General features: G+C 57.6%; 4 non-coding genes across 4 annotated transcripts; all 4 read right to left on the bottom strand.

Annotated features, from left to right (window-relative positions):
* Positions 1-2,979: 2,979 nt before the first annotated feature.
* Positions 2,980-3,051, bottom strand: TRNAC-GCA (transfer RNA cysteine (anticodon GCA)). Its single transcript has one exon. It is a non-coding gene; the product is annotated as a tRNA-Cys (tRNA).
* A 3,642-nt stretch (positions 3,052-6,693) lies between these two features.
* On the bottom strand, positions 6,694-6,765 carry TRNAC-GCA (transfer RNA cysteine (anticodon GCA)). Its single transcript has one exon. It is a non-coding gene; the product is annotated as a tRNA-Cys (tRNA).
* Positions 6,766-10,408: 3,643 nt separating this feature from the next.
* TRNAC-GCA (transfer RNA cysteine (anticodon GCA)) lies at positions 10,409-10,480 on the bottom strand. The gene has a single exon. It is a non-coding gene; the product is annotated as a tRNA-Cys (tRNA).
* Positions 10,481-14,122: 3,642 nt separating this feature from the next.
* TRNAC-GCA (transfer RNA cysteine (anticodon GCA)) lies at positions 14,123-14,194 on the bottom strand. Its single transcript has one exon. It is a non-coding gene; the product is annotated as a tRNA-Cys (tRNA).
* Between the last annotated feature and the right edge of the window lie 2,827 nt (positions 14,195-17,021).

Raw genomic sequence — 17,021 nt, 5'->3', positions numbered from 1 at the left:
GCTCCTGGCCCATGGGCTGGTACCTCACAGGTGAAAGCAAGTCACAGGTCTTAGCCCTATGTCAAGGGCAGGGATGCCCGCCCCACCGCTAACGGGACGACCTGAAAAGTCTCGTGGGAAAGGGCTCAGGTACAGGGATAAATGAAGTATGGTGGGGGGGGGCAAACCTGCCATCTCCCAGGGTCTGTGATCCTGCTCAGAGTTATTTCCATCTCTCCCACAGGCAAAATACATTCACCGCTGCCCCCAAGCCGCCCAAAGCCTCATTCAATCAGACAAAGTGCAGGGTCTTGGGATCCACATTAATCCAGGGGAGGATTCTCCTTATCCAGAGACCTAGGAGCTCCAAAGACAAAATTCCTGCTCGTCCCACCACCCGGATCCGATCGTGCAGCAGAGGCTGGCTCGTTGCAATAGACATTTACATTCAAAGACTGGGCAAGGTGGGAAGCATGCGCAGTCACAGACACTGGCTGACAGAAATCCAAATGCTAAGTACAAGTGGCCATGTCCTTTGTTCCCTGTGGTGACAGCCGCAGGAGGCCCCTTCTAGATGGCCATTTCGGTGTCTGCCAGCCTGGGCTCAATAATGTTGTGCCATTAACAAACCACCACCAAGCTCCGAGTTCCCCAATAACAAGCATCCCCCAGGAGTAGAAATGATCCTTGATCAAGCCCTGGTTCTGCTCCTGACTGTGGCTCCCGGTCCCTGGTTCGACGGGACCCTTGGCTCCACCCTCCTTGATGTCTTCCTGTTCCATCGTCCCACTTTGCACTCTCTGCAGAGCCCATTGCAAAAGCCGAGCGTGTCCTTTCAGGTGGCTGAGCGGTCCCCTCGGCTTGCTTCCCTCCCCTAGCGTGTTAGAGGCCCAGAGGTCTCTTTACTGGAACAGTCCGTCGCAGTCTCTTTGCTCCAGGATGTTAATGCTGTCGCCAATACAGTGCTGCAGAGAAATCTGGGGGATTCCTATGTATTGTATTTTCCAAAGCCCGAGCCTGCCACATTCTTTTGACACAGGCTCTCCTGTCAGCACAGCTGCAAGTACCTGGGCACATCCCATTTCTCTGGGACCACGTCTCTCATCGGCCTAAGAACACTTTGATCCAACCGAGAGGACCTACGTGCCAGCACCTTCCATCTTCAGGTGCTCTTCATAAAGCACATTCCTGCCACACAGGTGACTTGTTCTGTCCCCCCATGCCACATCTATCCGGAACCTTCTGCCTTTTGCCTCCCTCCTAAACCGATGCAGTCGTGGCGTCGCCTTTGTCCTGGAGGGAACGGTCTCATTGCCCCAGCTATGCAATCTCTCGGCTACCTGTAACGCCCCTCTATTCTGTTTACGAACCAGCCCGTTCTTTTCTGGAGTCCTGTCGTTCTCGTAGTACCTTTCCAAAAGCAGCCTGTAAAGAACGGCTCATGTGCTCGACGTCTGACCTAGAAATGTCCTCCCCCAGGTCGACCACTTGAAGCGGACTTTCCGCCTTCAGCTTCTCTTCGGCCACCCTCGTGCATCCCCGTCACAATAGTTTCTTCAGCCTTTTCCCGGATGGCTTTCCCGGCTCGCCCGACCACGGCTGCTTCCTCGTGCCGCCACGCCGTGTGGTTGAGGCATTTGTTTCGTCAGGGCTCCCCATGGAGATATCGGTTTCAGTAAGTGGCAATATTACTCCTAGTAACAAGCCACCCCCCCAAACCAGTGACACAACCCTGAGCATTTGTTCTCGTGCCCGTGGCACTGTGTGTTGAACGTGAATCAGCTGAGATCGGCGGGGCCCGGCTGGATGGGTCGGCTTCAAGCTGCGGGCCCCGCTGGCCTTGGCACCTGGGACGAATTGGGCTCAGGGTCGGGCCACGCGTGTTCACTCTGGGGCCCGGGGTGAAAGGGCAGAGCTCTCAGGGTGCTCATCTCATAGCAATGGCGGAAGTGCCTGAAGGCCCACCCGACCTCGCCAGCCGATCCGAAGCTCCCGCTTGCATCACATCCGCTGACGTCGCGTTGGTCAGGGCAAGTCACAACGTTTGCCGGTTATCCACCTGTTGGCTGTCACCTCCAGTTCCCCCTTCCTTCCGCACCTGCCGTGCGATGACGGAGCACGTTCTCCTGCTGTGGCTCCTTTCAGGGAGCACAGGGCTCCCGTTTCCAGTAGAGGGCGCTGGAGAGCTCACCCGGGGGAAAGGGGGCTCCTCGCCCTCCTCCACACCCCTGCTGTTTCTGCTCTTCCTCCCCACCCCTGGCTACGGTGTTGGTCAGTGGTGCCCTCACGTGGTGGTGCTCTGCCCCTGGCACACACCCACGGAATGAAGACCCTCGGCGACCTGGCAGACCCAACCAGGCCCGTGACCGCCCCCTGCCGACCAGCCTCAGCCCGCCTCCCTCCCGCAGCTCCAGACCTGCCGTTGCTGAGTGACTCGTCCGGGCAGCTTGCTTTCTGCTCACCTGACGGCTGTGACCAGGGGCGGTGGGGGAGACCAGTGGGTGGGCCGCACCCACGCCTTCCCTCTGAGGCTGGCACCGTTGCTCCGGGGAGGGTCTCTCCTTGGAAACTGGTGTTTGCTTGGGTCCCTCACTCCTAGGGCATCCTTCTGACCTCCCTTGGAAGCCTTGTGTGTACTCTCCTTCCATGGCATACTGATCCTTTCTACTAAACCTCCTGTGTTCAAAGTACTGTGTGGTTTCTGTCTCCCGACTGGTCCCGACTGATTGATCCGTGAGGCCGAGCCCAGAGCAAAGTGGGTTCGGGGCCCTCTCGCCTCTGGGGGGAGACCGAGAAGTCAGCGCAGAACAAGCAAGCATGGACACAGAGAGAGGTGAAGGATTGGGGCTGCAGAGTCAACCTACCCTTCCCTCCACACGCCTCAGGAGATGCCTGAAAAGTACCACGGTCCGGACACCACTGATGAGGAAGATATTTCCAGTCACAGCATGCGACGTCAAGAAATCCACTGTGCGTTTGGCAATAAAGGAATGTGCCAGCAGGGGGCACCCGGATTTGAACCGGGGACCTCTTGATCTGCAGTCAAATGCTCTACCCCTGAGCTATACCCCCTGGCCTGGTTGGGGATTGTCCTGACCATATGTCTCCTGGGTTGGCACGCCCTAGCATTTATAGACTTCCAGACGTGCTATTCATTCCCAGTCAGCCTATAAACACTGGCGACAACACCACAAACTGACTAGAGGCCACTCTTCGGGCTGTGACGACCCCCTTCCATTCCCCGGAGGCCCCTCGCTTGCTTGCCCAAGGCACTTTTCCACTCTCTGGACACAACCTAAGCTCCGCAATAAACTCGAGTCTCCCCCCCTCCCCTCACTCGGTACCTGATGCCGTGCTGTGAGCGTGGGTGGGTGGGTGGGGGATAGAAGAATCACGGCTGTATGAGTCGGGGAGTTCCACAATAATGCTTCACAACAAATCACCCCCAAGTTCAACGGCGTGCCCCGATAAGCGTTCCTTCTCATGCTCACGGGTCAGCAGCGTGGGTGCCAGTCAGCTGATCTCAGCAGGGCTTGAGCGGGTGGCTCTGCTTCAAGCCGTGGGTCCACCTGTGCTGGCTTTCTCTATGTATGGGGGGGGGGCCGGGTCTGCCCCACAGATGTGAACGCCGGGGTCCAGGCCGGAGGAGGAGCAGCTGGCAGGGCACACTTTTCTCACGGCGATGGCAGAAATGCCAAAGGGAAGCCCCACTCTGCAAGCAGCTTTCAAGTCTGTGCTCCTGGCCCATGGGCTGGTACCTCACAGGTGAAAGCAAGTCACAGGTCTTAGCCCTATGTCAAGGGCAGGGATGCCCGCCCCACCGCTAACGGGACGACCTGAAAAGTCTCGTGGGAAAGGGCTCAGGTACAGGGATAAATGAAGTATGGTGGGGGGCGGCAAACCTGCCATCTCCCAGGGTCTGTGATCCTGCTCAGAGTTATTTCCATCTCTCCCACAGGCAAAATACATTCACCGCTGCCCCCAAGCCGCCCAAAGCCTCATTCAATCAGACAAAGTGCAGGGTCTTGGGATCCACATTAATCCAGGGGAGGATTCTCCTTATCCAGAGACCTAGGAGCTCCAAAGACAAGATTCCTGCTCGTCCCACCACCCGGATCCGATCGTGCAGCAGAGGCTGGCTCGTTGCAATAGACATTTACATTCAAAGACTGGGCAAGGTGGGAAGCATGCGCAGTCACAGACACTGGCTGACAGAAATCCAAATGCTAAGTACAAGTGGCCATGTCCTTTGTTCCCTGTGGTGACAGCCGCAGGAGGCCCCTTCTAGATGGCCATTTCGGTGTCTGCCAGCCTGGGCTCAATAATGTTGTGCCATTAACAAACCACCACCAAGCTCCGAGTTCCCCAATAACAAGCATCCCCCAGGAGTAGAAATGATCCTTGATCAAGCCCTGGTTCTGCTCCTGACTGTGGCTCCCGGTCCCTGGTTCGACGGGACCCTTGGCTCCACCCTCCTTGATGTCTTCCTGTTCCATCGTCCCACTTTGCACTCTCTGCAGAGCCCATTGCAAAAGCCGAGCGTGTCCTTTCAGGTGGCTGAGCGGTCCCCTCGGCTTGCTTCCCTCCCCTAGCGTGTTAGAGGCCCAGAGGTCTCTTTACTGGAACAGTCCGTCGCAGTCTCTTTGCTCCAGGATGTTAATGCTGTCGCCAATACAGTGCTGCAGAGAAATCTGGGGGATTCCTATGTATTGTATTTTCCAAAGCCCGAGCCTGCCACATTCTTTTGACACAGGCTCTCCTGTCAGCACAGCTGCAAGTACCTGGGCACATCCCATTTCTCTGGGACCACGTCTCTCATCGGCCTAAGAACACTTTGATCCAACCGAGAGGACCTACGTGCCAGCACCTTCCATCTTCAGGTGCTCTTCATAAAGCACATTCCTGCCACACAGGTGACTTGTTCTGTCCCCCCATGCCACATCTATCCGGAACCTTCTGCCTTTTGCCTCCCTCCTAAACCGATGCAGTCGTGGCGTCGCCTTTGTCCTGGAGGGAACGGTCTCATTGCCCCAGCTATGCAATCTCTCGGCTACCTGTAACGCCCCTCTATTCTGTTTACGAACCAGCCCGTTCTTTTCTGGAGTCCTGTCGTTCTCGTAGTACCTTTCCAAAAGCAGCCTGTAAAGAACGGCTCATGTGCTCGACGTCTGACCTAGAAATGTCCTCCCCCAGGTCGACCACTTGAAGCGGACTTTCCGCCTTCAGCTTCTCTTCGGCCACCCTCGTGCATCCCCGTCACAATAGTTTCTTCAGCCTTTTCCCGGATGGCTTTCCCGGCTCGCCCGACCACGGCTGCTTCCTCGTGCCGCCACGCCGTGTGGTTGAGGCATTTGTTTCGTCAGGGCTCCCCATGGAGATATCGGTTTCAGTAAGTGGCAATATTACTCCTAGTAACAAGCCACCCCCCCAAACCAGTGACACAACCCTGAGCATTTGTTCTCGTGCCCGTGGCACTGTGTGTTGAACGTGAATCAGCTGAGATCGGCGGGGCCCGGCTGGATGGGTCGGCTTCAAGCTGCGGGCCCCGCTGGCCTTGGCACCTGGGACGAATTGGGCTCAGGGTCGGGCCACGCGTGTTCACTCTGGGGCCCGGGGTGAAAGGGCAGAGCTCTCAGGGTGCTCATCTCATAGCAATGGCGGAAGTGCCTGAAGGCCCACCCGACCTCGCCAGCCGATCCGAAGCTCCCGCTTGCATCACATCCGCTGACGTCGCGTTGGTCAGGGCAAGTCACAACGTTTGCCGGTTATCCACCTGTTGGCTGTCACCTCCAGTTCCCCCTTCCTTCCGCACCTGCCGTGCGATGACGGAGCACGTTCTCCTGCTGTGGCTCCTTTCAGGGAGCACAGGGCTCCCGTTTCCAGTAGAGGGCGCTGGAGAGCTCACCCGGGGGAAAGGGGGCTCCTCGCCCTCCTCCACACCCCTGCTGTTTCTGCTCTTCCTCCCCACCCCTGGCTACGGTGTTGGTCAGTGGTGCCCTCACGTGGTGGTGCTCTGCCCCTGGCACACACCCACGGAATGAAGACCCTCGGCGACCTGGCAGACCCAACCAGGCCCGTGACCGCCCCCTGCCGACCAGCCTCAGCCCGCCTCCCTCCCGCAGCTCCAGACCTGCCGTTGCTGAGTGACTCGTCCGGGCAGCTTGCTTTCTGCTCACCTGACGGCTGTGACCAGGGGCGGTGGGGGAGACCAGTGGGTGGGCCGCACCCACGCCTTCCCTCTGAGGCTGGCACCGTTGCTCCGGGGAGGGTCTCTCCTTGGAAACTGGTGTTTGCTTGGGTCCCTCACTCCTAGGGCATCCTTCTGACCTCCCTTGGAAGCCTTGTGTGTACTCTCCTTCCATGGCATACTGATCCTTTCTACTAAACCTCCTGTGTTCAAAGTACTGTGTGGTTTCTGTCTCCCGACTGGTCCCGACTGATTGATCCGTGAGGCCGAGCCCAGAGCAAAGTGGGTTCGGGGCCCTCTCGCCTCTGGGGGGAGACCGAGAAGTCAGCGCAGAACAAGCAAGCATGGACACAGAGAGAGGTGAAGGATTGGGGCTGCAGAGTCAACCTACCCTTCCCTCCACACGCCTCAGGAGATGCCTGAAAAGTACCACGGTCCGGACACCACTGATGAGGAAGATATTTCCAGTCACAGCATGCGACGTCAAGAAATCCACTGTGCGTTTGGCAATAAAGGAATGTGCCAGCAGGGGGCACCCGGATTTGAACCGGGGACCTCTTGATCTGCAGTCAAATGCTCTACCCCTGAGCTATACCCCCTGGCCTGGTTGGGGATTGTCCTGACCATATGTCTCCTGGGTTGGCACGACCTAGCATTTATAGACTTCCAGACGTGCTATTCATTCCCAGTCAGCCTATAAACACTGGCGACAACACCACAAACTGACTAGAGGCCACTCTTCGGGCTGTGACGACCCCCTTCCATTCCCCGGAGGCCCCTCGCTTGCTTGCCCAAGGCACTTTTCCACTCTCTGGACACAACCTAAGCTCCGCAATAAACTCGAGTCTCCCCCCCTCCCCTCACTCGGTACCTGATGCCGTGCTGTGAGCGTGGGTGGGTGGGTGGGGGATAGAAGAATCACGGCTGTATGAGTCGGGGAGTTCCACAATAATGCTTCACAACAAATCACCCCCAAGTTCAACGGCGTGCCCCGATAAGCGTTCCTTCTCATGCTCACGGGTCAGCAGCGTGGGTGCCAGTCAGCTGATCTCAGCAGGGCTTGAGCGGGTGGCTCTGCTTCAAGCCGTGGGTCCACCTGTGCTGGCTTTCTCTATGTATGGGGGGGGGGCCGGGTCTGCCCCACAGATGTGAACGCCGGGGTCCAGGCCGGAGGAGGAGCAGCTGGCAGGGCACACTTTTCTCACGGCGATGGCAGAAATGCCAAAGGGAAGCCCCACTCTGCAAGCAGCTTTCAAGTCTGTGCTCCTGGCCCATGGGCTGGTACCTCACAGGTGAAAGCAAGTCACAGGTCTTAGCCCTATGTCAAGGGCAGGGATGCCCGCCCCACCGCTAACGGGACGACCTGAAAAGTCTCGTGGGAAAGGGCTCAGGTACAGGGATAAATGAAGTATGGTGGGGGGGGGGCAAACCTGCCATCTCCCAGGGTCTGTGATCCTGCTCAGAGTTATTTCCATCTCTCCCACAGGCAAAATACATTCACCGCTGCCCCCAAGCCGCCCAAAGCCTCATTCAATCAGACAAAGTGCAGGGTCTTGGGATCCACATTAATCCAGGGGAGGATTCTCCTTATCCAGAGACCTAGGAGCTCCAAAGACAAGATTCCTGCTCGTCCCACCACCCGGATCCGATCGTGCAGCAGAGGCTGGCTCGTTGCAATAGACATTTACATTCAAAGACTGGGCAAGGTGGGAAGCATGCGCAGTCACAGACACTGGCTGACAGAAATCCAAATGCTAAGTACAAGTGGCCATGTCCTTTGTTCCCTGTGGTGACAGCCGCAGGAGGCCCCTTCTAGATGGCCATTTCGGTGTCTGCCAGCCTGGGCTCAATAATGTTGTGCCATTAACAAACCACCACCAAGCTCCGAGTTCCCCAATAACAAGCATCCCCCAGGAGTAGAAATGATCCTTGATCAAGCCCTGGTTCTGCTCCTGACTGTGGCTCCCGGTCCCTGGTTCGACGGGACCCTTGGCTCCACCCTCCTTGATGTCTTCCTGTTCCATCGTCCCACTTTGCACTCTCTGCAGAGCCCATTGCAAAAGCCGAGCGTGTCCTTTCAGGTGGCTGAGCGGTCCCCTCGGCTTGCTTCCCTCCCCTAGCGTGTTAGAGGCCCAGAGGTCTCTTTACTGGAACAGTCCGTCGCAGTCTCTTTGCTCCAGGATGTTAATGCTGTCGCCAATACAGTGCTGCAGAGAAATCTGGGGGATTCCTATGTATTGTATTTTCCAAAGCCCGAGCCTGCCACATTCTTTTGACACAGGCTCTCCTGTCAGCACAGCTGCAAGTACCTGGGCACATCCCATTTCTCTGGGACCACGTCTCTCATCGGCCTAAGAACACTTTGATCCAACCGAGAGGACCTACGTGCCAGCACCTTCCATCTTCAGGTGCTCTTCATAAAGCACATTCCTGCCACACAGGTGACTTGTTCTGTCCCCCCATGCCACATCTATCCAGAACCTTCTGCCTTTTGCCTCCCTCCTAAACCGATGCAGTCGTGGCGTCGCCTTTGTCCTGGAGGGAACGGTCTCATTGCCCCAGCTATGCAATCTCTCGGCTACCTGTAACGCCCCTCTATTCTGTTTACGAACCAGCCCGTTCTTTTCTGGAGTCCTGTCGTTCTCGTAGTACCTTTCCAAAAGCAGCCTGTAAAGAACGGCTCATGTGCTCGACGTCTGACCTAGAAATGTCCTCCCCCAGGTCGACCACTTGAAGCGGACTTTCCGCCTTCAGCTTCTCTTCGGCCACCCTCGTGCATCCCCGTCACAATAGTTTCTTCAGCCTTTTCCCGGATGGCTTTCCCGGCTCGCCCGACCACGGCTGCTTCCTCGTGCCGCCACGCCGTGTGGTTGAGGCATTTGTTTCGTCAGGGCTCCCCATGGAGATATCGGTTTCAGTAAGTGGCAATATTACTCCTAGTAACAAGCCACCCCCCCAAACCAGTGACACAACCCTGAGCATTTGTTCTCGTGCCCGTGGCACTGTGTGTTGAACGTGAATCAGCTGAGATCGGCGGGGCCCGGCTGGATGGGTCGGCTTCAAGCTGCGGGCCCCGCTGGCCTTGGCACCTGGGACGAATTGGGCTCAGGGTCGGGCCACGCGTGTTCACTCTGGGGCCCGGGGTGAAAGGGCAGAGCTCTCAGGGTGCTCATCTCATAGCAATGGCGGAAGTGCCTGAAGGCCCACCCGACCTCGCCAGCCGATCCGAAGCTCCCGCTTGCATCACATCCGCTGACGTCGCGTTGGTCAGGGCAAGTCACAACGTTTGCCGGTTATCCACCTGTTGGCTGTCACCTCCAGTTCCCCCTTCCTTCCGCACCTGCCGTGCGATGACGGAGCACGTTCTCCTGCTGTGGCTCCTTTCAGGGAGCACAGGGCTCCCGTTTCCAGTAGAGGGCGCTGGAGAGCTCACCCGGGGGAAAGGGGGCTCCTCGCCCTCCTCCACACCCCTGCTGTTTCTGCTCTTCCTCCCCACCCCTGGCTACGGTGTTGGTCAGTGGTGCCCTCACGTGGTGGTGCTCTGCCCCTGGCACACACCCACGGAATGAAGACCCTCGGCGACCTGGCAGACCCAACCAGGCCCGTGACCGCCCCCTGCCGACCAGCCTCAGCCCGCCTCCCTCCCGCAGCTCCCGACCTGCCGTTGCTGAGTGACTCGTCCGGGCAGCTTGCTTTCTGCTCACCTGACGGCTGTGACCAGGGGCGGTGGGGGAGACCAGTGGGTGGGCCGCACCCACGCCTTCCCTCTGAGGCTGGCACCGTTGCTCCGGGGAGGGTCTCTCCTTGGAAACTGGTGTTTGCTTGGGTCCCTCACTCCTAGGGCATCCTTCTGACCTCCCTTGGAAGCCTTGTGTGTACTCTCCTTCCATGGCATACTGATCCTTTCTACTAAACCTCCTGTGTTCAAAGTACTGTGTGGTTTCTGTCTCCCGACTGGTCCCGACTGATTGATCCGTGAGGCCGAGCCCAGAGCAAAGTGGGTTCGGGGCCCTCTCGCCTCTGGGGGGAGACCGAGAAGTCAGCGCAGAACAAGCAAGCATGGACACAGAGAGAGGTGAAGGATTGGGGCTGCAGAGTCAACCTACCCTTCCCTCCACACGCCTCAGGAGATGCCTGAAAAGTACCACGGTCCGGACACCACTGATGAGGAAGATATTTCCAGTCACAGCATGCGACGTCAAGAAATCCACTGTGCGTTTGGCAATAAAGGAATGTGCCAGCAGGGGGCACCCGGATTTGAACCGGGGACCTCTTGATCTGCAGTCAAATGCTCTACCCCTGAGCTATACCCCCTGGCCTGGTTGGGGATTGTCCTGACCATATGTCTCCTGGGTTGGCACGCCCTAGCATTTATAGACTTCCAGACGTGCTATTCATTCCCAGTCAGCCTATAAACACTGGCGACAACACCACAAACTGACTAGAGGCCACTCTTCGGGCTGTGACGACCCCCTTCCATTCCCCGGAGGCCCCTCGCTTGCTTGCCCAAGGCACTTTTCCACTCTCTGGACACAACCTAAGCTCCGCAATAAACTCGAGTCTCCCCCTCTCCCCTCACTCGGTACCTGATGCCGTGCTGTGAGCGTGGGTGGGTGGGTGGGGGATAGAAGAATCACGGCTGTATGAGTCGGGGAGTTCCACAATAATGCTTCACAACAAATCACCCCCAAGTTCAACGGCGTGCCCCGATAAGCGTTCCTTCTCATGCTCACGGGTCAGCAGCGTGGGTGCCAGTCAGCTGATCTCAGCAGGGCTTGAGCGGGTGGCTCTGCTTCAAGCCGTGGGTCCACCTGTGCTGGCTTTCTCTATGTATGGGGGGGGGGCCGGGTCTGCCCCACAGATGTGAACGCCGGGGTCCAGGCCGGAGGAGGAGCAGCTGGCAGGGCACACTTTTCTCACGGCGATGGCAGAAATGCCAAAGGGAAGCCCCACTCTGCAAGCAGCTTTCAAGTCTGTGCTCCTGGCCCATGGGCTGGTACCTCACAGGTGAAAGCAAGTCACAGGTCTTAGCCCTATGTCAAGGGCAGGGATGCCCGCCCCACCGCTAACGGGACGACCTGAAAAGTCTCGTGGGAAAGGGCTCAGGTACAGGGATAAATGAAGTATGGTGGGGGGGGGCAAACCTGCCATCTCCCAGGGTCTGTGATCCTGCTCAGAGTTATTTCCATCTCTCCCACAGGCAAAATACATTCACCGCTGCCCCCAAGCCGCCCAAAGCCTCATTCAATCAGACAAAGTGCAGGGTCTTGGGATCCACATTAATCCAGGGGAGGATTCTCCTTATCCAGAGACCTAGGAGCTCCAAAGACAAGATTCCTGCTCGTCCCACCACCCGGATCCGATCGTGCAGCAGAGGCTGGCTCGTTGCAATAGACATTTACATTCAAAGACTGGGCAAGGTGGGAAGCATGCGCAGTCACAGACACTGGCTGACAGAAATCCAAATGCTAAGTACAAGTGGCCATGTCCTTTGTTCCCTGTGGTGACAGCCGCAGGAGGCCCCTTCTAGATGGCCATTTCGGTGTCTGCCAGCCTGGGCTCAATAATGTTGTGCCATTAACAAACCACCACCAAGCTCCGAGTTCCCCAATAACAAGCATCCCCCAGGAGTAGAAATGATCCTTGATCAAGCCCTGGTTCTGCTCCTGACTGTGGCTCCCGGTCCCTGGTTCGACGGGACCCTTGGCTCCACCCTCCTTGATGTCTTCCTGTTCCATCGTCCCACTTTGCACTCTCTGCAGAGCCCATTGCAAAAGCCGAGCGTGTCCTTTCAGGTGGCTGAGCGGTCCCCTCGGCTTGCTTCCCTCCCCTAGCGTGTTAGAGGCCCAGAGGTCTCTTTACTGGAACAGTCCGTCGCAGTCTCTTTGCTCCAGGATGTTAATGCTGTCGCCAATACAGTGCTGCAGAGAAATCTGGGGGATTCCTATGTATTGTATTTTCCAAAGCCCGAGCCTGCCACATTCTTTTGACACAGGCTCTCCTGTCAGCACAGCTGCAAGTACCTGGGCACATCCCATTTCTCTGGGACCACGTCTCTCATCGGCCTAAGAACACTTTGATCCAACCGAGAGGACCTACGTGCCAGCACCTTCCATCTTCAGGTGCTCTTCATAAAGCACATTCCTGCCACACAGGTGACTTGTTCTGTCCCCCCATGCCACATCTATCCAGAACCTTCTGCCTTTTGCCTCCCTCCTAAACCGATGCAGTCGTGGCGTCGCCTTTGTCCTGGAGGGAACGGTCTCATTGCCCCAGCTATGCAATCTCTCGGCTACCTGTAACGCCCCTCTATTCTGTTTACGAACCAGCCCGTTCTTTTCTGGAGTCCTGTCGTTCTCGTAGTACCTTTCCAAAAGCAGCCTGTAAAGAACGGCTCATGTGCTCGACGTCTGACCTAGAAATGTCCTCCCCCAGGTCGACCACTTGAAGCGGACTTTCCGCCTTCAGCTTCTCTTCGGCCACCCTCGTGCATCCCCGTCACAATAGTTTCTTCAGCCTTTTCCCGGATGGCTTTCCCGGCTCGCCCGACCACGGCTGCTTCCTCGTGCCGCCACGCCGTGTGGTTGAGGCATTTGTTTCGTCAGGGCTCCCCATGGAGATATCGGTTTCAGTAAGTGGCAATATTACTCCTAGTAACAAGCCACCCCCCCAAACCAGTGACACAACCCTGAGCATTTGTTCTCGTGCCCGTGGCACTGTGTGTTGAACGTGAATCAGCTGAGATCGGCGGGGCCCGGCTGGATGGGTCGGCTTCAAGCTGCGGGCCCCGCTGGCCTTGGCACCTGGGACGAATTGGGCTCAGGGTCGGGCCACGCGTGTTCACTCTGGGGCCCGGGGTGAAAGGGCAGAGCTCTCAGGGTGCTCATCTCATAGCAATGGCGGAAGTGCCTGAAGGCCCACCCGACCTCGCCAGCCGATCCGAAGCTCCCGCTTGCATCACATCCGCTGACGTCGCGTTGGTCAGGGCAAGTCACAACGTTTGCCGGTTATCCACCTGTTGGCTGTCACCTCCAGTTCCCCCTTCCTTCCGCACCTGCCGTGCGATGACGGAGCACGTTCTCCTGCTGTGGCTCCTTTCAGGGAGCACAGGGCTCCCGTTTCCAGTAGAGGGCGCTGGAGAGCTCACCCGGGGGAAAGGGGGCTCCTCGCCCTCCTCCACACCCCTGCTGTTTCTGCTCTTCCTCCCCACCCCTGGCTACGGTGTTGGTCAGTGGTGCCCTCACGTGGTGGTGCTCTGCCCCTGGCACACACCCACGGAATGAAGACCCTCGGCGACCTGGCAGACCCAACCAGGCCCGTGACCGCCCCCTGCCGACCAGCCTCAGCCCGCCTCCCTCCCGCAGCTCCAGACCTGCCGTTGCTGAGTGACTCGTCCGGGCAGCTTGCTTTCTGCTCACCTGACGGCTGTGACCAGGGGCGGTGGGGGAGACCAGTGGGTGGGCCGCACCCACGCCTTCCCTCTGAGGCTGGCACCGTTGCTCCGGGGAGGGTCTCTCCTTGGAAACTGGTGTTTGCTTGGGTCCCTCACTCCTAGGGCATCCTTCTGACCTCCCTTGGAAGCCTTGTGTGTACTCTCCTTCCATGGCATACTGATCCTTTCTACTAAACCTCCTGTGTTCAAAGTACTGTGTGGTTTCTGTCTCCCGACTGGTCCCGACTGATTGATCCGTGAGGCCGAGCCCAGAGCAAAGTGGGTTCGGGGCCCTCTCGCCTCTGGGGGGAGACCGAGAAGTCAGCGCAGAACAAGCAAGCATGGACACAGAGAGAGGTGAAGGATTGGGGCTGCAGAGTCAACCTACCCTTCCCTCCACACGCCTCAGGAGATGCCTGAAAAGTACCACGGTCCGGACACCACTGATGAGGAAGATATTTCCAGTCACAGCATGCGACGTCAAGAAATCCACTGTGCGTTTGGCAATAAAGGAATGTGCCAGCAGGGGGCACCCGGATTTGAACCGGGGACCTCTTGATCTGCAGTCAAATGCTCTACCCCTGAGCTATACCCCCTGGCCTGGTTGGGGATTGTCCTGACCATATGTCTCCTGGGTTGGCACGCCCTAGCATTTATAGACTTCCAGACGTGCTATTCATTCCCAGTCAGCCTATAAACACTGGCGACAACACCACAAACTGACTAGAGGCCACTCTTCGGGCTGTGACGACCCCCTTCCATTCCCCGGAGGCCCCTCGCTTGCTTGCCCAAGGCACTTTTCCACTCTCTGGACACAACCTAAGCTCCGCAATAAACTCGAGTCTCCCCCCCTCCCCTCACTCGGTACCTGATGCCGTGCTGTGAGCGTGGGTGGGTGGGTGGGGGATAGAAGAATCACGGCTGTATGAGTCGGGGAGTTCCACAATAATGCTTCACAACAAATCACCCCCAAGTTCAACGGCGTGCCCCGATAAGCGTTCCTTCTCATGCTCACGGGTCAGCAGCGTGGGTGCCAGTCAGCTGATCTCAGCAGGGCTTGAGCGGGTGGCTCTGCTTCAAGCCGTGGGTCCACCTGTGCTGGCTTTCTCTATGTATGGGGGGGGGGCCGGGTCTGCCCCACAGATGTGAACGCCGGGGTCCAGGCCGGAGGAGGAGCAGCTGGCAGGGCACACTTTTCTCACGGCGATGGCAGAAATGCCAAAGGGAAGCCCCACTCTGCAAGCAGCTTTCAAGTCTGTGCTCCTGGCCCATGGGCTGGTACCTCACAGGTGAAAGCAAGTCACAGGTCTTAGCCCTATGTCAAGGGCAGGGATGCCCGCCCCACCGCTAACGGGACGACCTGAAAAGTCTCGTGGGAAAGGGCTCAGGTACAGGGATAAATGAAGTATGGTGGGGGGGGGGGCAAACCTGCCATCTCCCAGGGTCTGTGATCCTGCTCAGAGTTATTTCCATCTCTCCCACAGGCAAAATACATTCACCGCTGCCCCCAAGCCGCCCAAAGCCTCATTCAATCAGACAAAGTGCAGGGTCTTGGGATCCACATTAATCCAGGGGAGGATTCTCCTTATCCAGAGACCTAGGAGCTCCAAAGACAAGATTCCTGCTCGTCCCACCACCCGGATCCGATCGTGCAGCAGAGGCTGGCTCGTTGCAATAGACATTTACATTCAAAGACTGGGCAAGGTGGGAAGCATGCGCAGTCACAGACACTGGCTGACAGAAATCCAAATGCTAAGTACAAGTGGCCATGTCCTTTGTTCCCTGTGGTGACAGCCGCAGGAGGCCCCTTCTAGATGGCCATTTCGGTGTCTGCCAGCCTGGGCTCAATAATGTTGTGCCATTAACAAACCACCACCAAGCTCCGAGTTCCCCAATAACAAGCATCCCCCAGGAGTAGAAATGATCCTTGATCAAGCCCTGGTTCTGCTCCTGACTGTGGCTCCCGGTCCCTGGTTCGACGGGACCCTTGGCTCCACCCTCCTTGATGTCTTCCTGTTCCATCGTCCCACTTTGCACTCTCTGCAGAGCCCATTGCAAAAGCCGAGCGTGTCCTTTCAGGTGGCTGAGCGGTCCCCTCGGCTTGCTTCCCTCCCCTAGCGTGTTAGAGGCCCAGAGGTCTCTTTACTGGAACAGTCCGTCGCAGTCTCTTTGCTCCAGGATGTTAATGCTGTCGCCAATACAGTGCTGCAGAGAAATCTGGGGGATTCCTATGTATTGTATTTTCCAAAGCCCGAGCCTGCCACATTCTTTTGACACAGGCTCTCCTGTCAGCACAGCTGCAAGTACCTGGGCACATCCCATTTCTCTGGGACCACGTCTCTCATCGGCCTAAGAACACTTTGATCCAACCGAGAGGACCTACGTGCCAGCACCTTCCATCTTCAGGTGCTCTTCATAAAGCACATTCCTGCCACACAGGTGACTTGTTCTGTCCCCCCATGCCACATCTATCCAGAACCTTCTGCCTTTTGCCTCCCTCCTAAACCGATGCAGTCGTGGCGTCGCCTTTGTCCTGGAGGGAACGGTCTCATTGCCCCAGCTATGCAATCTCTCGGCTACCTGTAACGCCCCTCTATTCTGTTTACGAACCAGCCCGTTCTTTTCTGGAGTCCTGTCGTTCTCGTAGTACCTTTCCAAAAGCAGCCTGTAAAGAACGGCTCATGTGCTCGACGTCTGACCTAGAAATGTCCTCCCCCAGGTCGACCACTTGAAGCGGACTTTCCGCCTTCAGCTTCTCTTCGGCCACCCTCGTGCATCCCCGTCACAATAGTTTCTTCAGCCTTTTCCCGGATGGCTTTCCCGGCTCGCCCGACCACGGCTGCTTCCTCGTGCCGCCACGCCGTGTGGTTGAGGCATTTGTTTCGTCAGGGCTCCCCATGGAGATATCGGTTTCAGTAAGTGGCAATATTACTCCTAGTAACAAGCCACCCCCCCAAACCAGTGACACAACCCTGAGCATTTGTTCTCGTGCCCGTGGCACTGTGTGTTGAACGTGAATCAGCTGAGATCGGCGGGGCCCGGCTGGATGGGTCGGCTTCAAGCTGCGGGCCCCGCTGGCCTTGGCACCTGGGACGAATTGGGCTCAGGGTCGGGCCACGCGTGTTCACTCTGGGGCCCGGGGTGAAAGGGCAGAGCTCTCAGGGTGCTCATCTCATAGCAATGGCGGAAGTGCCTGAAGGCCCACCCGACCTCGCCAGCCGATCCGAAGCTCCCGCTTGCATCACATCCGCTGACGTCGCGTTGGTCAGGGCAAGTCACAACGTTTGCCGGTTATCCACCTGTTGGCTGTCACCTCCAGTTCCCCCTTCCTTCCGCACCTGCCGTGCGATGACGGAGCACGTTCTCCTGCTGTGGCTCCTTTCAGGGAGCACAGGGCTCCCGTTTCCAGTAGAGGGCGCTGGA

Source organism: Cynocephalus volans, chromosome 6 (assembly GCF_027409185.1).
Source record: "Cynocephalus volans isolate mCynVol1 chromosome 6, mCynVol1.pri, whole genome shotgun sequence".
NCBI lineage: Eukaryota > Metazoa > Chordata > Mammalia > Dermoptera > Cynocephalidae > Cynocephalus > Cynocephalus volans.
Note: the sequence above shows the minus strand (reverse complement) of the source record. Positions and strands in the feature narration are given on the sequence as shown.